The 15,393-nt window shown below is 38.6% G+C and overlaps 1 pseudogene; it reads left to right on the top strand.

Moving 5' to 3' along the window:
* On the top strand, positions 1–2,561 carry LOC149115339 (uncharacterized; annotated as a pseudogene).
* The last annotated feature ends 12,832 nt before the right edge of the window (positions 2,562–15,393 follow it).

Here is a 15,393-nt window from a genome sequence, read left to right as displayed (position 1 = left end):
GTAAAGTAGTTAGCAAATCCTGATAAAAGCAAATAGCTTCTGCATCTTTGTTCAGACCTTTAAGGTTTATCAGAACGTAATTTTCATCTTTGATTTTTGCATTTACCATTATTAGCCGGCCTTTTGAATCACAATGTTTGTGCTGAATAACAAAGTCCAAACCACTCCTAATTAATACAGCAACACCCCTCACATTTGTGCCCCCATGAAAAAACGTAATGGAAGAACCCCATTCTTTTTTCCATTGACTCTCACAGTTCTTTGATGTATGTGTTTCCTGAAGAAATATTAGATCTGCATTTTGTTTAGGACACCTGTCGGAACGAAAAACATGACGTTATAGAAACCGGTTTGAACCAGTTAAGTGAGCACGAGGGTAGAGGCTGTGGGAAAAGAAAATGGCAAACAACGTGTGAAATAAAAAGTTAGCCGGTGTCAAGAAATCATCGCGACACACCAGGTAAAAATAGCTCTACACTTTCGGAAATTGCCAAAACCTCTAACTTTAAGAGAGAGCAATTTCAGGCTATTAGATTTCATTTTAGAATTGGTCATCTGAAATATTTTTGGATTAGTTGTTTTGAATGTTTAAAGTGCACCTAGCCCAAAAAATTGTTTTTCGCTAGAACAAATCCACTTGTTATTCGAAGCATTTGGGCAAAAACTTTTTGAATTTGGTTTAATCCTTGATTTTCTATGCCCTTTCAAGTTCATGCTGGGACTGAGCTCGAGCTGTGAAACATGGTGGACACAACACGAAAGAGCTCCTAGAATCTTTTACCCTGGTAGCCACAGTAATGGTTGTTATATCTTAAATGCAACAAAATGCCTAACAAACAAGTGAATAGAAATGATGTGAAGGAGAAAGGGAGGAAAAGAACTCGAGGAAGCTCCCAAACTGGCGAAGAAGACTGCAGGCAGCCATGTGGACAATGCAGGGATGCAACGAACTCAGCAGGATTGAAGAGAAGTTCAACTTGCTCTTAAGTGTCCCTCCCGAGTTGGAAAATTATAAGTCCAGAATCAATCAACGCGAAAAAGCCTGCAATATGCTCAAGCAGGAATTGAAGATCTAAAAACCAAGGCAAATGATGCAAAGTCTCAGCAACAAAAGATCAACGTCGATCAAGAGCAAATAAATAAAGAACTCAAGGAAATACAAAGACAGCATGTCAAACTGGAATGCCATAGTCGCAGAGGCAACCTAAAATTCTTTGGAGTGAAGGAGGGAGAACGTGAATCCAACAGCAATACCGAGACTGCTTTACGGAAATTTATGTGCACGGAGCTGAAAATTTCACCCAACGATGTAAAGGAAATACACTTTGACAGAGTTCATAGGATTTCTACGCATACACGCGATGGCCGAAACTCCGGATCCCATCCAATGATAGTCAAACTCTCTGCTTATCAAGGCAAGAACTTCATAAAGTCATTCATCAAAAACCTTCCCAAAGGCACCAACATTGGAATATCCGACGACTTTCCAAAAGAAGTGGATGAGATAAGGAAGTTATACCCCGTTCTCAATGCTGCCAAACGTGAAAAGAAAGAAGCGTACTTTAAACTTTTAATCAATGGCTCACTCTACCGGAGACCGGAAACAGCTCTTTTCCCTCTGTACGGATGTTTAACGAATGGTTAGTTTTAAATATGTTTAATTGACTCTCTCGCTCTGCCGTACAACTCAACCATTGCTAAATTGCTGCAGCTAGTACCCCAATTTTGACCCAGTCAGTAAATGCCGCACAAAAGCATAGGTAAGTCTGAAGTAGTGAGTAGCTTGTGTTGTGTGTGTTGTTGTATTTCTGTTGTATGTTCAAATGTATACATCTATCTAACTTTAATTCGGTCAACAAAAGAAAATTAATACTAAGTTATGATATCTCACCACACAGTGAGAACTATAGTATAAACAAGTGCTTAGTTTTTTCTCTGGAATATTGTGACTTCACCTTCTGCAGAGAATCTAAATGTATAAAATTATATCGCTAAATGTAAGAGGGTTAAATGGTTCGAGAAAGCGAAGACAGGTTTTTTGCTGACTACATGAACAAAGATCGGATATAATTTTTTTGGAAGAAACTTATTCCTCGCTTGATACTATTGGAAGATGGGAGACTGAATGGGGAGGCAAAATCATATCTAGCCATGGGTCGTCTCATAGCAGAGGAGTTATGATTCTATTTAAACCACGGCTTGACATAAGCATTGAAAAAGTTGCCTCAAATGATCACAGGAGATATATTTTAGCAGAGATTGTTATTGATAATACAAAAGTTGTACTGGTTAATGTTTATACACCAAACAATCCAAACCAACAGGTTGTATTGCTAAGGGGGCTTTCAAATAATCTCCTCGGCAAATATGGAAATGACAATCTTGTGTTGGGGGGCGATTTTAATTGTGTAATCGGCACCTTAGACAAAAGAGGTGGCAAACCTGTGGACATTAGAAAAGCATCAACTATTAAACTCAAGGCTTTGATTAAAACGCATAATCTGCTCGATACCCTGTTCTGGGAAATGATTAAAATAGAAATCAGAGCATTTACAATAAAATTTTTGAAAAAAAAAGCAAAAAGCAAAAATGACGAAGAGTCTGCCCTTTTCTCAGAGATGATCAAGCTGCAGTGCAAGCTCCAGACAGCGTACAGCGATTCCCTAGGGAGTGAATTAGAAAGAATAAAAACCAAGCTTTCAAAAATAGCAAGTGTTAAGACGCGTGGAACGATTATACGTAGCAGAGCGCGCTGGTATGAACATGGCAAGAAGAACAGTAAGTATTTCTACAATTTAGAAAAAACAAACCAAAGGAAAAAACATACAACAGCCTTAAAAGTCAATAATCACGCAAAATTAACTGACCTGAGAGAGATTCTTGAAGAGGAAGAGCGGTTTTTTAAAGAGATATACACATCAAAAAACACGAATCCAAACAGCTCGGAGTTTATCAAATTCTTTAATACGGAAAATGTATTATCAGAAGAAACTGCAAAAATTTGCGAAGGTATTATGTCTATCGATGAATTTAAACGAGTGCTTATGATGATCGAAAGCAATAAAACACCAGGTACAGATGGCCACACTTCAGAGTTTTATCGCTTTTTTTGGAACGCTGTAAGTAAATTCATGTTGGAAAGTTTTAATTGTGCATTTCAACACGGATCACTTTCTATCTCTCAATGACAAGAATAAGAACGTGGAATATTTAACAAATTGGAGACCAGTGTCGCTACTTAATGTTGACTACAAAATTGTGACCAAAACTATTGCTCTTCCCTCGGAAAAGATCTTGCCAAGCATAATACATCCTTGTCAGTCCGACTATGTAAAGGGTAGATTCATTGGAGAAAAAGTATCAGACTAATAGCAGACACAATGGACTTCACTAAAATTAAAAATATACCAGGTATAGCAGTTTTTTAGATTTTGAAAAAGCTTTTGATTCAATTGAATGGGACTTTGTCCAAAAATGCCTTGACTCTTTCAACTTTGGAACAAATCTCTGGCAATGGATCAGCGTGTTCTATAAAGACATCTCTAGTTGCGTCATTAACAATGGCGTTGCCTCTAAACACTTCTACTTAGAACACGGTGTCCATCAGGGTTGTCCCCTTTCAGGCATACTCTTTGTTATTGCTACGGAGCTTCTTGCCCAAAATATACAACGGTCAAAAGACATCAAGGGCATACATATCCAGGGAAATGAAGAGGTCAAGCTCACGCAATATGCTGACGACACAACTGCCCTTCTTACTGATGTCCAGTCAGTTTCTAATTTATTTGACTTACTTTCACTGTTTGAAAAGTGCTCTGGCCTAAAAATAAATCGAGCAAAATCAGAAATGCTATGGCTTGGCTCCATGTGCCATAGGAAAAACACAATTTGCAACCTCCAAATTAGCGATGATCCTGTTTCCTGTGAGACTCCAAAAACCTGTGCAACAGAGGTCAATAAAGTAGTGTTTGATTTTATCTGGAAACAAAAACCCGCCAAAATGAAAAAGACAACCCTCATCAAGAAGAAATCGGATGGCGGTCTTGGCATGAAAGATTTTGCTCTTTTCGATAAGGCTTTGAAACTAACTTGGGTAAAATGGCTGTGCTCTGACTCAGATGCACCATGGAAGTATATTCCAAAATCATTTCTCTCTACTGTCGGCGGTGCTGAGCTCTTTCAATGTAATTATGACTACAACTTTCTTGATCTTAATGACCATCTTCCTGAATTTTACAAACAAATTTTTCATCATTGGCAAGAAATCATGTCAACAACACCTCACAGCAAGACCGAGATACTGTCTTAGACAATCTGGAATAACAAATTCATTACAATTGACAAAAATATGGTATATCTGCCGCATTGGCACCGAGCAGGTATAAAGCAAATTTCAGACCTTTTTGACGAGCATGAAAATTGCTTCCTGCCTTTCCCTTCCTTGCGCAATAAATACACGCTAAATTGCAACTTTTTACAATATTATAGTCTTTTATCTGCGATCCCTCAAAGGTAGAAGAAGCTCCTTCACGTTAATTCTGGCAACTCTACTACACCCCTGCCGCAAATCGGTACTATAGTGTGCAAGATGTTATATGACAAACTGTTAACCTTAGAAAATCTTGCTCCTCCCACTTCAGAAAAAACTCTTATCATACGGCATCGCAAAAGAGAATCTAAATAAAATTTTTCTTCTGCCGTTCACAGCCACAAAAGAAGTTAAACTGGCAAAGTTCCAGCACAAAATTATACACAACATTTTAGCCACGAACAGTATATTATACAAAATGAACAAGGTTGCCTCCCCATCCTGCCCTCTCTGTCCCTCTGATAGTCAAAACATATGTCATTTGTTTATTAGCTGCCCGCAAGCGTCTTCCTTTTGGTATAAGTTCCAAAGTTGGTATTCTTTTGTAAGTAAGGCGAGTTTACTTCTTTCCGAGCCAGAGGTATTGTTTGGAATTACTCATCCCTGTACTCACAGTTTGACCCTCAACCACCTCATAATGCTAGGCAAATACTTTTTTTATATCAACGCTCTAAATAATACTATGTTCGTTTTCAGCGGCTTCGTCTCATTAGTGCAGGATGAAATCGAGATAAAAAAATATATTGCTGCCACGTCAAATGGTGAAAGGGAATTTCAACAGAAGTGGAAATTCCTTCTCACCATTTAAGGTGTTTCCCTTGGTGATTTGTCGTGAGGTCTTTTTTTTTGTTAGTTTGTTGTTTTTTTCTGTAATTAAGTAATTACATTGTATTGTAACTCCTTCAGTAATGTAATGTGTAAGTCATAATAAGTAATTATTATGTATTGTAAGTAAAGTTTGTAAGACAGTAAAAGCATTTGAATTAATAATTAACTATAATAATAATGATGATGATAATAACAATAATGTGGTGTATTGTAAGTAGGTTAAGTATTGTGTGGTGTTGTAAGTAGAGTAAGGCAATGTAAGTAATTAGGTGTTTACCAATTAAAAAAAAGGTCGCGCTTGAAGTGTTGCACAACCACGTTTTAGGGAGTCTGGGGCAGCAGTTGCTGATGAGGTAACCGGTCACTGTGCCCGCTGTCACTCCACCTGAAATCGAAGTCACGACGCCCAATAAATAAGATACCTGAAACTATAGACTATTAAGTTCTACATGTAAATTAGCTCTAAATTATAATCTAAGAAATTTTTACGCGACATTTTTGGTTTAAGAAGTGCAGATTAGAGCAACAACTTGGCGGGACTCGGGTACACAAAGTTCAAAGTCAGTCAGGCTCATGTATGGTAGTTTTAGAAGTTCAATTCATTCTAGAAGCTATCTAAATTAACGTTAAAATCACATCTATATTCTGTTTATGGAATTTCAAGCTGCAAAATTTATTTAGTTTTGGGATATCGATCACGAGAAATCATAACATGGATGATGCCATTTTGTTTTCTGCTTAATGTCCGTGAGTACTGGTGATTACCGAATGACAAAGCAATGTTTGAGTCCAACTGAATACAGAGCAACAAGCAAATAAACGCACAAGGTAGGCATTTTACAATGTAAAATATCAAATAATCAGTATTTAGGAATGTGTTAAATATATACATTATTCTAATAAACTTAGTTGCTTAAGTACTTATATAAATTTACAAAAATGAGCAAGCTACATAGTTGTAAGTGTTATTGAGACTTGAAGTAAGTTACATTTGAAAAACTATTTACAATTTTCTATTTTTGCTCGGTGAAAGAACAGTGACTCAAGAAATACCAAATTATTACCTTAGTGACAAAGTAGGTTTAAGGTTTATATCGTTTTGATTTTCTAATAATTTCTGCGAGAAGAAAAGTTTTGGTAATCCCAATTACAGAAATATTGCTTGGTATATAGTGTTCACTTGGTATATAATGTTCACTCTAATGCTCTCAAACTGACCCATTAAGGTGAGAACATGCTTTAAGAAGCTGAAGTACTGTCTTTTCATTGTCTGAATATTTCTCCCATTGCTTAACTACCTTAGCTTGTAATTTCCTATATTGTCTTCTCTCTGTTCTCTTCAATTTCCTATCAGAAACTAATCTAACTTGTATTGCCACAAATTTGGATTCTTGATGGAGTAGTTGGATTCACATGTACAAAAGCAGATGGACCCTTCCTTGAGCCTGGCAGTTTAGTGCATTATGCCACCCTTCAATATCATTATTTGTGTGTATGGCCTCCTCATACACACTCCACTCCTCAGGGGGGAAGGTTGACAATTCAACCCATTGCTGCCCAATGTAGTTAGTCAAGGGTTGAAGGGGAACTGTTGTGGCCTGGTTCTTTAGTTGGTTGAATACTATTTTAATCTCTGTGGCAGGGATCAACGACAGGGCCAGAAGGTTTTGGATATACTGATGGGTGGCATCATCACTGGAGTATGCCACAGTGAGACCAAGCTCCTGCACCTGTTAAGAAACAACAATACACTATAATGAATATATAATGAATATATAGCATATGATAAGATATATCAAACGTATACATGTCTCATGGATACACCACCGTAAATACACCATTTTTACACCACGATAAATAGCTAGTGATCTGTATAATTACCTTTCACCACTCGGGCCGGCTCCAGTGGAATGAGCAACCCATTCTCCTGACATCATCTCCCAAAACAGACTTCAACGCAGCCCATAAAGCCTTCTCAAAGTTAAGTACAACTTTCATAACTTCTGGCTGGCAAGGCAAGAGTTCCAAGATCTCTTTCAGAACCTAGTAATTAAAGGATATAAGTTATTGATTTTGTGGCTGGGTGGGTGGCTGTTTGTGTAATATTAAGTAGACTTCTAAAACAAGTTAATAATTCACAAGCTATTGGTACAGGAAAAAATTGCAAAAAATCATCAATGTAAAATTGAATGGGATTTAGTTAATTCCCAATGAAAAAAAACATCAATGTAAAAGCAGAACACTTAACATTGTTTTTCCCGCCAATTTACTTTCATGTTTTTTGCAAATCCCATAAATGGGTATTGCTAACTTACCACCTCTGGTTTTATGCAATATTACATTTATCTGAGATGCCTATTAAACATTGATGCTTTAACATTCAAGTTATTTTAAATTACGTATAATGGGAAATTTGTCACTTTCCATTAAGGCAAACCCATCAATGGTTTCTATATTATAATTCCCATGAATGGTTGGAATCAAATTACTATTAATGGTAATTTGAAAATAACCGTCTTTAGAAAAAAGCAACTACAGTTCCCATTCATGATATTTTAGTTTATTCCATTGAAGGAAATTTGGAAATATCCAGGTAGATTTGTTGTTGGTAAATTAACTTAATCCATAAATGTCAGTTACTTTCAGTATTTTATCATGAATGGTAATTTGCACTATTCCACAGATGGATTCTAGAAGGAAAACATTCCAGTGAATTGTTGAGGAAACCATGCAGGTTCAATAGCATGCTTAAGGCCATGTTACTGCACAATTTAAAACAGTCATTACACCAAGCTAAACATGTAAATTTTAATGACAATAAAATTAAAACAATCAGCTCCAATAGACCGTTTTTGATATATTAAAATTCAGCTTGGCAGTGAGGCTTAGAGAACACAAAGAAAAGAAATTGAATGATCATGGTTATGCATTTCTTTTGTTGTGTCCTCTAGGTCTCACTGTCAAGCTGAGTTTTAATATATCAAAAAGTGTCTAGGCCTAATGGAAGACTTTTACTTTCTTGGTATAAGTTAAAAAAATCCAGACCTTGTCAAAACTCATCTTAACTTTGGAAACGTAGATTACAAAAATGTAACTTACAGTGTAGGATCATGCCAACAAAACTGATTACATTTCTCAACCTGCTTAATTTGTTATCATATGTACCTCACAACTCAACAAAGTTAATAAGAAGGGTACAAACTGTAAATCACAAATCAATAAGTGCACAAAAAGATGCGGCCTGGGCTTAAACTGAGACTCATCTTAAGTACTTATGACTTTCACAGTGAGTGATAAATTGAATCCTTATTTTAAAAACACAACTTTTTTTTACATATGCTGCAAACACCCAAGCTGCACAAAAAGGGTAACTGAACTATAAAATTAATGCAGTAAAAGTAGAAATAAACACTTAACTAGTAAGATTAAAATGACTTCCACATTTTTTTGTCATATTCCCTTGAACCTTTTTGTACCCTATGATTGTAACATAGTTCTTCTTTACATTAATTCTTCTGCAGCAACATTAACCAAACTGTTCTTTTCTTTTGGGGCATTTTTTTATACCCATAGCTTTGAATGAAGAAACTCATTTGTATGCCAAGTACACAATAAGCTTAGCTGTACAAAAAAGGGAAAGAGAACAAAGTACTATAAAATTAATGGAGTGAAGAGGAAAGAAACACTTCAGTAGTAATTATAAGATTAAAATGGCTTCAACGTTTTTATGTCATCCCTTGAAACATTTTTTTGTCCCCTATGATGTTAACATAGTTCCTCTTTACAAATTCTTCTGCAACAACTTTAACCAAACTGTTCTTTATGCCGAGAGCAGCGCCTATTTATAAACCCAGTGCACAAAAGACTATAGTGAAATGGTTATAATTGTGGTCATGCATGCGGCCAGAAATCACTGAATCACTGAGACACTTGTTCGGATTAATTTGGCCGCTCACGTGGCATTTATTTCAAACCATTCAAATGCTAAGGTGTCAAAGTAATCAATTAAACATCGCCATATTTGATTCAGTGAATAAAGTTGGGGCGAAAAACAGCCACAAGCCACATGCTGTAGCAAGCCCCAACCCAAGCTGCAGGCACACACGCACTATGAAATAGTGCAGAAACAACCAAATATAAAGACAATGGAAAATATGTAATATGAAGGCAACAGGAACACCAGGCCCTTCTCTGACATTTCCCTGAAGCCCCAATGAGTAATGGCTAGTTCTCGGGCTCGATAAGGGCACGCATTCCAGCGCTCTACATTAACAACTACTCTAATATAAAATTGTTGCCCCAGCCCTTGTCCGACAGGGAAACTAAGTCTGGAGATAAGTTAAATTGTGGGTCACATTATGATTAATCGTAATAATAGTAAGAGCACTTGTATTAATATTAGGCAAAGCCGGCACTTGCCTGGTCTTTGTTGGAATAAACTAAAATAACTAACGAAGAATAAAATAGGATCTACTAGGCTAAAATTGTCGCCCCAGCCCATGCCTGGAAGGCAAGCATTGATCTTAGCTACAGCTAACAGCTGAAGTAGTTGAATGAAGACTAGAAATAACAGTTATAACACCCCAGCCCCTGACTGAAAGGCGAGCTTAAGTCTTCAACACCTCTCCAGGTTGACAAATATACGGTTTAAATGCGTCAGATTTCCAACAGCCAAGGTGGTGAATCTGGGCATGTGATAAACCTCGGTCAGCTGCCAAAGATGCAGCGCCGATCCGGAAAGAGTGAGATTTGTATTTGGATGAATCAAGTCCACAAAAGTTTAGTGCTTGCCGCAGTTGTTGCGTAAAATGGCTAGTTTTAACTGGGGATCCATCGGAAAAGCAGAACAAGGCACCCGGAGTGGTACCCCACATAGAACAGTAACGTAAATAATTCACTGGGCAAAACTCAGTTCCCGTTGCGCAGTCCAAAACAACTGAAAAGGGGCGCCTACCTGAGTTATGTTTGAAGTCGGTGATGACAATTGTCGCGGCGGTCACACAATTGTCTTTAAATTGGAAATGAAGGTCTTGTATTTGTACTAAAGGTTTCAAAATCGTATCCTTGGCTGTGAGATCGTCTACTCGAAAAAAGCCATAGAAGGCCACCAAAAACATGGTCTGGTGCAACAGCCTTTGATAAGCTGATGACTTGGTATGATCTAATGCGAGCACTAATTGTTGCAACACGTTATGTGTTATTGGAAGTCGAACATCTGGTGAAGAGTATAGCTTACTGTGAGCCGCTAGAATCTTCTGCACTGAAAACTGTTTAGTGGGATCAGGAAAATTAGTTAACTTGTGAACGTAACTTAACGCGGAGACATGTCGAGATTGTCGAGGAGGCAAACTTCCTCGCTGATCGATATGATATAAACAATGCTAGATTGTTTACCAAGACCGGAAGGAGCGAGGCACACGACTCGCAAAATTCAGATGAAAAATCGACATATGTTGCCCAAGCTCTTTGGTAAGTCTTATGCAAACCCTTGGTAATGACTGAGTGCAGAAGGTCGTTCAAGTGATGCGCCAGTTGTTGGGTACCAAGTCTGGCGGAACCGGCATCAGTTGTTTGTCTGCGTAACGCGCTAGTAATCAGAATGTCTCTACCTGTAAGCGAGATAAAGCATTGCTCTTGCAGTTAACGCGACCAGCGATGTGCTTAGTGTGAAACGAAATATTGTATTTAAGAGTGCAGAGAACAAAGTGTCTAAGTAAAGCCATAACTGAACGAACTTTAGAAGTTTGCTTATTGATTATATCAACAACTGCCTGATTATCCGAAAAGAAAACAATACATTTGTCATGCGTAAGCCGTCCCCAAATCTCAAGCGCCACGACAATTGGAAAGAGTAATATAATAATAGAATAATATTGAGTTCTTTCCAAGTGGCAGGCCACTCTCCAAAACACCAATGTGTGTCAAATACTGTGGCGTAACCCAAGGAACCTGCCGTGTCTGTAAATAAATTGAGGTTTTGGGAAGTGGCCCATCGCGATCCGAGGAAAAAGGATTTGCCATTGTACACACTCAAAAATTCACGCCAGATGTTGAGATCGTGTTTACATTCCTGGGTTAATCAGACGTGATGTGTGGGTTTCCGGATACCTTTGGTCAAGTCTATCAAATGGCGCAGAAAAGCACGCCTGGGAACCACAACGCAGCCGGCAAAATTGAAGAGCCCTATTAAAGATTGTTTCTCTTTCAGCGTGACGCTTTTACGAGAGCAAAAATCTGCCAACTAGGTACGGCATTTGGCAAGCTTGTCCTCTGGAAGACAAGCCTCCATCAATGCCGTATCTAGGGTGATCCCTGCGAAATGCAGAGCATTGGTGGGGCCCATAGTTTTCTCATTGGCTATTGGAACGCCTATGCAACGGCAAACGCAAAGAAAATTATCAAGATCTACCTGACATTTTGCCTCCGAATGCCCAATAAATAAGAAGTCATCTAAAATATGGATGACTGACGACACATGCAGTCTATATTTAGCGATCCATTCTAACGCAGTGCTGAATGATTCACATATATTGCACGATGACGAGCACCCCATGGGAAGGCATTTGTCAAAGTAGAATTTCCCTTGCCATTCCATCCTGAGCAATGGAAAATCGCAGGGGCTACGGGAATGATACGAAAAGCGGATTTAATGTCTGTCTTAGCCAGAAAACAGCCCTGTCCTATTGCTTTAATGAGCCTAACAGCATTGTCGATGGTGGTATATCTTACGGTGGCTAACTCTTTAGGAATACCATCACTAACAGATAACCCCTCTGGGTAAGACAAATGATGAATTAACCTAAATTCTCCTGTCAACTCTGGGAACGATGCCTAGGGGTGATACCCTGAAAGTTTCATAGGGAGGAGTATCATACGGACCTACAATTCTGCCTGCTGCGAGCTCTTTGACAACTTATCATTCACGCTAGTAGGATTGTCCATGGCGCTCTTCAGATTTGGGGATCAGATATTTGGACTCGTCTGGTGATACAGAGAGGAGAGACCCAAAATCAACATATTCGTTTTGCCCATATCCTTGCCTTGATACGATCCGAGATGTGAGACTCAAGGTCAAGAGTGACACTGGAAAATGTGCCATCCAGTTTCTCGGGGGCAAAGGTTAGCCTACCCGCAGCCACAGTGTTTGTCAGATCTGTAATCTCTTTTGAGGTGGCATCTTCAACCATGGTGGACTGTGACATGGACTGATTACTAGGTCTCTGTTCGCCAACTGCAGGAGAGATGTTGAGAGTGCCAATGCCGGCCAACTGTAAGGCCCCAGAAATCGTGTTTGATATCAATTCACTCAGTGTGGTAGGACTGACCTGTGGTGTGGACATCGTGCTGTTAGGCATGGACGCAGACTTTCGCTCTGAACAGCGCTGTTTCACCGATATGGCATGTGTGGAACTTTTTGACGCCTGGCACTTTGAGACTCGTTTAGGAGGCATGTATATGAAAAATTGAAATTATATTACTGAAACGTAGATTAGATTAAGACGCTGTGAAGCTCAAACCTAGTGGGTGTACTCCCCTTGTCTTAGCAGGCTGGAAACACTATAGCCAATGAGCCAAGGGTGATTAATATGTTGAAATCAAAATGGCACAAACAAATCCGAGACATTTAGTAAAGGCTTACGTGAAAGCCAACGAATGTCAAGTACACATGGAAGCAGGCAACATAACAAAACCAACAATCTGAGACATTTCAAAAAGGACAGTTGTCCTATAATGGCCTGAGTGTGTTGGGCACACTAATGCAGTTAAACAATAGCTGCCAGGTGATAACACACTAATTACGCCATAATGTCAAGTGCAATACTGTAAAAACAATCCAAGACATTTCAAGAGGACTATTGTCCTTTAATGGCCTGGTGTGTTGGGCACACTAATGTGGTATAACAATAGCCACCAAGTGATAACACACTAATTACGCCATAAATGTCAAGTGCAAGTAATTACAAATTCCAATATAGCCTGCGAACTCTGTATATATGATGCATGTATGAAATATTTTGTAATACCGCTAATAAAGATCACGATGGTTATGTGGCCTTGGACAATGGCAGTTAATCGGCGGACACACCCACTAACTTTACAGCCTTCAAAACAGCCCCTCAAATACTACGCATAAATTTGTATAGCCTAAATTGTTTAGATGGACCCTATCAGGTAAATAAAGGTCTCACGTGCAGTTCCACAAACCTCTGTGCCGCCAGTAATAACAAAAAGGCAACTGCTTGAGCACTACCTTAAGATATTGGTGAAGCTTGTCCACCTTACAATTGTACTCCTCTGAGTCGCGCACACGTCGCCACAGTACCTGTCCTACTACAACAAATTCGACTGAATGTACATTGTGCAAATCTCAAACTAATTTTCCTAGCTCTGAGCCAACGGTCTCAGGCACGACCTTAACAAGATCATTGGAGCCAAGTTCCAAAATAATGATCTTGGGAGCAATCTGGCACATGACTCTAAAGTCAAAGTTACGAAATTTCTGAATTGTGCAGCCCCCAACGCCGTAAAAATGAATATCCGCAATATCACTAAGAGTGATAAATGCATACAAGTGCTACTTCTTCTGCACAAACGCCACAAGTTGGTGAACGAAGGAGTGCCCAAGTGTTAACACGCGATGTTTAGCCATAGATGTAGAAAAGAGAGGGTACCAACAGCAACTTGACAAAAGGTTAACAATAGCCAAAATGGAGAAGGACAGACTAATTTGAGTAAAGGTAAGGGCTATAAAAGGTGCACTTGCCTGATTCCGACAAAAGAAAGTAAAGTATGCTTCAAAAGCTAAACAGCTATCACAATCGGTGCTGGCAGAAAAAGGGGAGAGGGTTAGCAGAGCACGTGAATTTAAAGCTTGCTCTGTGTGTGGTGTCTAGCCCATTATTGGCTATCTACCTCTGCAGCTTGTACCATAAGATAAGATAAGGCCCCGCCCCAGCATAAAACCCATTATCGCGCTAAGTCAATAATGGGCCATTTTCTTTGGGGCATCTTTTATACCCAGAGCTTTCACTGAAGAAGGTAACTGACTTCTTGGTATGTCTGTTAGTTGGATTGCTTTGTATGCTATGCACACAATAAGTTTGGCTGTTTCATCTGGGAGAGCTGAAAACAAAACATAGAAAAATAAGACGGCAACTCGTTCCTCCTGACAATGCCATATTTTTTGCACACAAGACCACTGAGGTATACAAGTATGAAAATATGTGACATTTGAATTATTCCCTACAGATGTTATGGCTTTTTCATATGCCCAAATATTATACCATTGAAATCCGATTGGGTTTCCACTTGGTTGTGAATATTATTGATTATATATTCGTCAAAGGCCAAATAAGTTTTATTCAGTTGTTATAAACATTTTTTTTTTCAAAATTGGAAGTGAAGGTCAACAGTTAGCAAAAGTTTGAGTAATTTTAAAGGAAATCTGTACAGTAATTAATTGAGTTGTTGTCAAGTGCCTCAGAATTGATAAACTCTGATCTCTGCATGTTTCATTTCAAACCCTTAAGGTCCATCACATCAGTGCAAAAAGGCAATGGCTACTATGTACCAAAATGTGGTACGTAAACCTTAAATCAATTTTTAGCATCCAAGCCTCGCAAGATCACACAGGGAACATTAGCATAAAAACATTAGAGCGAGGGTTGATTTTGTAAGGGAATTCATAACTTTTCAACATGCAGTTGTCATTTATCAAATGTACCATCATCCAAAGAATCTGATTCCTCCACTTCCTCTGTATCACACGATAAAGCTTCGGCTGATGAATCTTCAAGTGAACTCTTGTCAGTACTAGAGCTGTTGCTGGCATCAAGGGACGTTCATCTAAGGGTTCATTTATCAGCCTAGAAGTAAAAAATTTGGTTGCATTGTTCTACACTTATAATTTTACCATGTGTTTTCTATAAAGCTACAAAATGTAGTTTATAGTACCACTATAGATACCAATTAAGGTGGCAACTGGTATTAGCCTTAAAGTAACAAGCTGGATGCTCATATTGGGTGGTGGGTAGCCATTACCATCTTTTCTTTTTCATCAAGATGGCAAGAATTTAGTGTTAATAAAATGCCAATTACCCTACCATTGTGTAATCATGACCACTTCGTCTATGTCGCCTTCTTTCATTCAGTACATCTATTATATGTTGCCTGATCCCCTCTCGGTCAAAATTCAA

The sequence above is a fragment of the Orbicella faveolata genome, unplaced genomic scaffold, assembly GCF_042242905.1.
Source record: "Orbicella faveolata isolate gen_17 unplaced genomic scaffold, um_ofav_v1 contig_13, whole genome shotgun sequence".
In the NCBI taxonomy this organism is placed as follows: Eukaryota; Metazoa; Cnidaria; class Anthozoa; order Scleractinia; family Merulinidae; genus Orbicella; species Orbicella faveolata.
This window is presented reverse-complemented; position numbering and strand designations above follow the sequence as displayed.